Here is a 7,913-nt window from a genome sequence, read left to right as displayed (position 1 = left end):
ATTGGAACAAAATTGTTCAAGAATTTACAAGAATTTTATCCTTTGGTACACTTTTTTTCTTTCAAAAGTTAAAATCATATTACAGATATTAACCTCACATATGATCCACATACAGTGAATATTTCCTTTTGTAAACACATAAATTATGGTACATATTAATATTCCAATAAGTCGGCAAAAAGGAAGAATATTGCGTAAATTACACTAATGGTCCCTATGGTTTGAAGCAATTCATATGTTTGGTTCGTAACTTATTTTTTTAATTTGAACGGTCCCTACTATATATTTTTGTTGCACGCTTGGTCTCTATAGACATAAAAAAACTATTTTACCATTTATGATATATTTTATTTTGTTATTTCTTTTTTTATTACCTCGACAATTTATTAAATAAAATAAATCATTAATAATAGTTTGAAGGACCCACCCCACCTTAATTTTCTTCCCTTCCCACCAATGGATGGAACTATCCGGTATTCCGGCACCAATTCTGGTTATTATCCCCACGAGGTTCGGTCACCATCTCCATCAGCTCCTGTCACCATCTCCAGCCATATATTTGGTACACCCTAAACTCAACACAAACTACAATATATTCAACCATAAATACAAAATACATCTAAAATCAAACTTGTAATACAAATCCAAAACAAAAAGTAACACCGTGAATTTTCAAATAAAATTTTCATTTTTAGGATCACATAAACTTATTATCACATTTCTCAAAAACCACAAAAAGTATAAGTTGTCAAAACACAAGTCAACAATATTTGATAACATCCTAAAATCTTTGAAATCATAATATCTAACTGGTGTGTACAATCAAGCTGACACATCCCCACGGTTCTGAAAAGTACCTGAAACACATATCACATAACATGGTAAGCGTGAAGCTTTGTGAGTTCCCCAAAATACCACATACACAAATAATAAGCCCCTCATGGCTATAGCTCGACATGGACCCTCCGGTCATGCGTCTCGGTGCGGACCTTCCGGTCTCACGGCTTGGTGTGGACCCTCCAATCATGTGTCTCAGTAAGGACCCTCCGGTCTCACAGATCGGGTTGGACCCTCCAGTCTTGTATCTCAGTGAGGACCCTCTGGTCTCACAACTCGGGTTGGACCCTCCGGTCCGATCTCAAAATGCACAGAATAATATAACGTATATCACAAAGACAAAATGCATAATATCATGATACTCAATATAAGCACATAAGACCCTTCGGTCACACAAAGATTACCACTCTAGGTAAGTATAGTGGGAAGACTCACCTTGCAGAGTACGCAATGTATCCCACACTCGAGCTGTTGGTCTAATCTCCGTCCCTCCATGGCCTCCAAAATCTACAGTTGACCAAAACCCTAAAGTCAATGGATGTCAGCAGACAAAACTGACCAAACTCTAAAAGTCAATAGAGGTCAACACTCAAGTCAACAGTCCATGTTGACTCAAACCGAGTACAAATCATGAACTCGTCGAGTCCCTCAGAACTCAGTAAATCATGAAAACCTGAGTCTACTCGCCGAGTTGCTAGCCAACTCGTCGGGTCCATGCAGCATCCAAAAGATTAGGAAAACCCTACCTACTCATCGAGTTGTCTCATCAACTCGTTGAGTCCACTCTAAATCCAAAGACGGGTAAAACCCTTTTTAACTCGTCGAGTTGTCTCATCGACTCGCCGAGTTTGCCACGCGTCTAAACCATCGGGTAAACCCTAACCGACTCGTCAAGTTGGCTCACTAACTCGTCGAGTCTCTTCAGTCCATTTCCTTATTTAGACGATTTTGGACAGAAATAAGCTCTCATACTCAGGATCTAGCCTCCTAAGGCTGAATCATCACATAAAGTTGCAAGCATTACGTTCATGCATGGCATATAGGGCTCAAAATGCCAAAACAAGCTCCATGAAGGTCTTTATGCTTGAAGACTTGCCCAAAGCTTGATAAAGCTCGAATCTTTGAGCTCATAGGGACTCATATAGCTCAGATCTATAGTCTCAACTTCCATGACCAGTTCAACAACTTCAAAACAAAAGATGGATGGAATAAATCCCTAAAAATCTCTAGAAAGAGATCTGACAAAAGGAATGATCAAGGAGATAGCTTTTTACCTCCAATTGACAGCTAGCACCGAAAGAACACTGGATCCAAAGCTTCTTCTTGTTCCAAACCTTCTTGCTCTTCAATCCCCTTCTAAAAATGCACTTGAACACAAGATCTTTAGCCTTTCTTTCTCTCACAATGACTACAGCTCGTCTAAGGTTTCTCTTAATGTGTCTAAATGGTCAGGAAGGCGGAAATGAGGGCTTAAGGGACTTTAAATAGGGTGCAAGCCATAAAATTAGGGTTTTCTCGATACAGACTCCACTCGTCGAGTCCAAACCTTCGACTCGACGAGTAGGCTTCATAACTTGCATGGCCAGCTCAACCCCTACACGACGAGTCCGGACCAACCAACTCGTCGAGAGATACAGAGAGGAAAGGTTGAGGTTGTTTCCAGTTTTGCTTGCATCTGATGGGGAACGAGAGAGGAATGATAAGGGTTATCTTCAAGTGGTGTCTGGTAGGGGCACTACAGTCTTTTTATGTCATTAAAAAATATATCATTAAAAAATATATCATTAAGGGCACTACAATCTTTTTATGTCTGGTAGGGACCAAATGTGCAACAAAAATATAAAGTAGGGGTCATTCGAGTTAAAAAGGTAAAATTAGAGAACAAACGTGCAAATTACGCCAAACCATAAGGACTATTCATATAATTTACTCCAGAATATTAATACAGCCTAACTTTCTCATCGATTTGCAAAAAGCCAAAAACAATTCGATGAATTAGATAACTTTTGTGTAACTACATATTCTTAGCGATATGCATGATTATGTTTATTTAGAATCACAATCATGCTTTAAACAGGTAATATAAAATATTAACTAAAAGACTGCCAGGTTGGATATATACAATCAGTTTTTCTGTCATCTTTTATATGTTTTTATTTTTTAGAAATGGCAAACAATCCCAAACTAGAAAAAATAAGTTATTAATGAATTGTTGATTGAATTTGTGTTAATATCTAATTGCCTGTTATTAATGAATTGTTGATTGAATAATATCTAATTAAGACAACGGGTCTGTCAATGACCGAATAAAGGCTTCTAATTGTGATACTAAATGATCTAAATCTATTGAGTCACATCCAACTTCTTACCAAACCCATTAAAAATTAAAAAACATATAAAACAAGTTTCACAAAATCTTCAAATGTAATAATTACAATGTTCTGTTAATACCATGAAAGTATATGAATTTTGAGAAATTCCATTTACATATAAAAGAAAAAGAACGTTCTTTTCTTTTTGAATCTTTGGACCAAATTTCGTGGGCGGAAAGTGAAGAAGATTCGCTCATGGTATTTAGCTTCGTACCAGAGAACCTTAGTTTGATGTTATCTTAATGGAATATTACCAAATGTTATATATAAGAGAATAATAGACTTGCATGTGAAGTTATAAATTAACAAAAACGAATAATAGTTGAGATTCTTTCCGTCATTTAGAATTTTTATGATCTTTGTCATATTTTAAACGCATTAGATTATATTTAAATTGTCACCTTCAGGTAAATGTGACAAACTTTATGTTTCTAGTTCAACGTAAGTGTCTCTATTAGTTTAACTTGATAATATTCTTTACATGCGTACATTCATAACCAAATTTGGAGACAACGTACGTGTTTATAAGAGACGTATCCGAGTAAATAATGGATATATATATATATATATATATATATATATATATATATATATATATATATATATATATATATAGCTAGGTTCAAATGTTTCTAGCAACTATTGTGTGCATGAATGCACCAATAGGAATTTAGAAAAAAATAAATCATTAAATAAATCATTTAAGGGTATTATTGTAATCTTTGCATAATTAATTATGGTAGATAATTAATATTCTTGATTCTTGCGAATATAAATTTAGAACATTAGCCCTAAATAGAACTCACCATCCTTTCTAATCCACCGATTTTGCTTCTTCTTCTACAATCGATCAATCAAGAATCAAACCCTAAATCACGAAAGTCCTCATAACCACCGTTTTCTCCACATACGCACGTACACCCTCATCTACCAAATCTGTGATTTCGTCTCCGTCAATACCATCAGACGTAGCCACTGACGACACCATCCTCCGTCCTTATAGCCACCGCCACTGACTTATTATTTCCTCATCGCCTAATTCTAATTCGAATTTCTAGATTGAACCTATATTTATGTTAACTTCTTCGTTTAACCCTAACCATTCCAAAGATACAGACGCCTCCATCATCAAGAGACTAACGTCTGTGGCCTGCTTCTTCCGCCATATCCCTATTGAATCACGTATGCCATCTAAAACCCTAGGCCACCGGCTACTCAATCAACAACACGCTAGAAATCAGCAAATCCAATGGAAGACGTCGCCTTGTAAACTAGGAGGTTGTGTCGGCCGAAACCCTATATATCACGGTATCATCAATTCCTTTTTGTATATGGCTTTTTGTAATTGATTTTAAAATTTAATCGGGTCTTTGTAATTGAATTTAATCGGCATCTGATTGAATTTTTGTTAGTGTGTATATTGCGATCGTCGATTCATTACATATAATGATTTGCTCTAACCCATTAAAAGGTAGTATATTTTAATGAATTATGATTGCCTTTGTAGTTTTGAAGGTTATTTATCAAACAATATATGCTATGTATTATATGGTGGTTTGCTAAGCTCCTAGAATCTATAACAAAAAATTGATTGTCATATATACAATTTATACTATAACAATTTTATTACTTGTAAGTGTATTATTAAATTTGTTAAATAATAAAATAATTCATACTTATAATTGGTTAAATTGTTTGTTTGACATGACGTTCCTCTAAAATTATGATGTTTGGTTTTTTGGTTTCATAATGAAATTGTTGTTGCAAATTTATATTGTTAATGGATACATTTTCTGTATGAATTGAGTTATTTAAAACTAATTTTTTCAGAATGAGGGTAATATTCTTTTAGAGTAAAGAGGGCTTTAGTTTGAAGAAGGCTACTATTCTTTCAGAATGAAGAAGGTAAAAAATATTCAAAATCATTACGCAAGAATAGTTTATTCTATAAGAATTTTTATTGTTGTATTCTATTAGAATGCATTGAATTGTTTAATTTTTGAAACTTGATTATCTTTTCTTTGTGGATTCAGGTTTTAAAGAGGCTAACATTGATGTGGAGAAGGAAGAAAACATATAGAATAAGAGTGTATTATACCAGAATGTGTTATGCTACAATATATAAAGTGTTGCTTAAAAATAATATTCTTTCAGAATATATTAGTGTTTTTGTTAGATTTTGATGTTTTTTTTTTTAATTTTTTTTTCAGAATGTTGTTATTATTCAATGAATCACAATCATACAATGTAATTATTTGCTATATTATTTAGTTCAACAATTGATTTGTGTATTCTTTCAGAATGTATTTACTAGTTTATGTTTGACATTCTATCATTCTAACAGAATAAAATCGAAAAATATATTTACTAGTTTATAGTTGGTTATAGAGCATTCTGATAGAATAAAATCGGATTTTTAAATTTGAATTAATTTAAAATATTCAAATTTTTAAAAAATAAAGGAATTAATCATCCCTAAAAATCCGAAAATTTCCTTTTTTTAATATAGGTTAATTGACTAAAATGCCATTATTCTGAAATTTATGTGATTATATGGTACATGTTATCATATTCTACTATCATAGACCCTTAAATCATAACCTTTGATTATATTCCATCCGATGGTCCAGATCTGTGCACTCTGACATACAATACTTAGTAAAAACAAAATAACCTAACCCTATATATATATATATATATATATATATATATATATATATATATATATATATATATATATATATGGAAAAAGTGAATATACCCTTAAGGGTATATAAGTTTAGGTACCCAAACCCATTATAATTAGTTGTTTTGTTTGATATATTCATTATAATGTTATTAAACTTCAACCTTAACTTCATTTACTTTGCAGATTTTCGAAATTTCACTATTGTTGTCCTCTTATATCACATCTTTTTGCCGAACACCTATTAGGTTATATATATTAAAGTTGAAAATGAAAATTATGTAAGAGGAATATAAATGTGAAATTTATAAAAATCTTAGAAGTAAATCAAGTTAGAAGTTGAATTATATACCCTTATGGATAATTAATTCTCCTAATTTTAAAAATGTGAATTTTTTTAATTAATTCAATTTTAATTCTAACATAATTTGTAAACATAACCGATTTTATTTTGTCAGAATATTTTTTTATTTAGAATGATGCTCTTTTGGAATTTTATTCTATTATAATATTATTAAAGAATAACAAAGTTCTTGAATCCGATGTTGAAAAATAACAACATTCTAATATATTCTTATACATCCAAACTTAAATACAAATTCATACATATTCTTACAGACTAAAAGTCTTATACATTTTAATATAATTATACATATTCTAAAAGAATATTAACATAAATGAATAAAATTTTTAAAAAATAACAACATTATTAAAATGTGAGTATGGTCAAACTTTATTCATTCTTCAAGTTATTCCTATTAGGTCTTCAACACATTCTTCCAGTCATTCCTATCACAAATACAACAAAAACTAATAATGGTTAAAAACATGTTGCTTGCAATTAATTATCACTTTATATATTCTGATAAAATACATAGAATACCTAGAATACATTAAAAAGGATACATTATATATTCTAGCAGAATATATTCTGACAGAATATCTAGAATATATTCTTACAAAATACCTAGAATACATTAAAAATGATCGTATTTACTGCTAATATAATTTTAGATTCCAAATACACAATAACAAAGGGAGAGTAGAAATTGGAATTCAAAATCACAAATTGAACCAAAATAATACACAAACAAATTACTTACCTTTTTAAACAATTTTTAATAACAAGATGAGTAGCTTTCACCAATCTATATTGGTATATGATATTAAGCATTTACTATGTTGGTATATGAAATCAAACAAAATTAATACAATTGTTTATCCATGTGCAACTGATGATCCTAAACAAAATTTAAAGAATGAGAAGATAACATGATGAAAAAAAATATTTGACTTTTTAGGTCAAAACATAGATTATGTTATTATGATTTCGATCTTTCATACCCACCATTTTTAAGACACACCTTCGGCAAACTCGACAATGGTGTGCTCTAAGAGGCTTGTATGTAGGACAATTGTCACATCTTTTTTTAAGTGCTTCCTGAAATATGCATCGTATTTATCAAGAAAAATATATAAGTGATTTCAAGTGTAAACAATATGAAATCGATATGAAGTATTTATTTGGTTGAATTCCTTGTGATTTTGATTAGATAGAAAGTATTCTAACAAGTATTCTACAACAATAAAACTAATTGGGATATTTCAATGTATTCATATATGACTCGTTATCTTGAACAAAGTTTTTAACCTTGATCATCACCCTTTGGGTCAATTTAAACACAAATAATCACCAAATTCAATTAACATAAGTTGTTCTAAAGAGAAAACCGATATGGGTCTGATCAAAATATGTATGAAAAATTCGAAGGGATATGAATAAACGTGAATCTTACAGCGTCTCTTGATTCTTGATTTGAGCCATCATTGTCCTCAATATCAGGGAAATACCCAGATGGGACACCACCAGGATTAATGAGAACGGAAACGAAAAACGAGAAAAGAGTGAACGATGCCAACGAAGTGAAGATCACGACGTTTATCCAACCTGTTGGGCTCTGTAACCCTAACCAATCATCAAGAAAGACGAAAACCGTACCATAATAGACCATTTCCAT

At 31.6% G+C, this 7,913-nt stretch overlaps 1 pseudogene; it reads right to left on the bottom strand.

The window, feature by feature from the left end:
• Positions 1-6,653: 6,653 nt before the first annotated feature.
• Positions 6,654-7,913, bottom strand: LOC145030242 (putative protein S-acyltransferase 15 pseudogene; annotated as a pseudogene).

Source organism: Lactuca saligna, chromosome 2 (assembly GCF_052625555.1).
Source record: "Lactuca saligna cultivar CGN05327 chromosome 2, ASM5262555v1, whole genome shotgun sequence".
Classification (NCBI taxonomy): domain Eukaryota; kingdom Viridiplantae; phylum Streptophyta; class Magnoliopsida; order Asterales; family Asteraceae; genus Lactuca; species Lactuca saligna.
The sequence above is the reverse complement of the archived record's forward strand: the minus strand, read 5'-3'. Positions and strand labels throughout refer to the sequence as shown.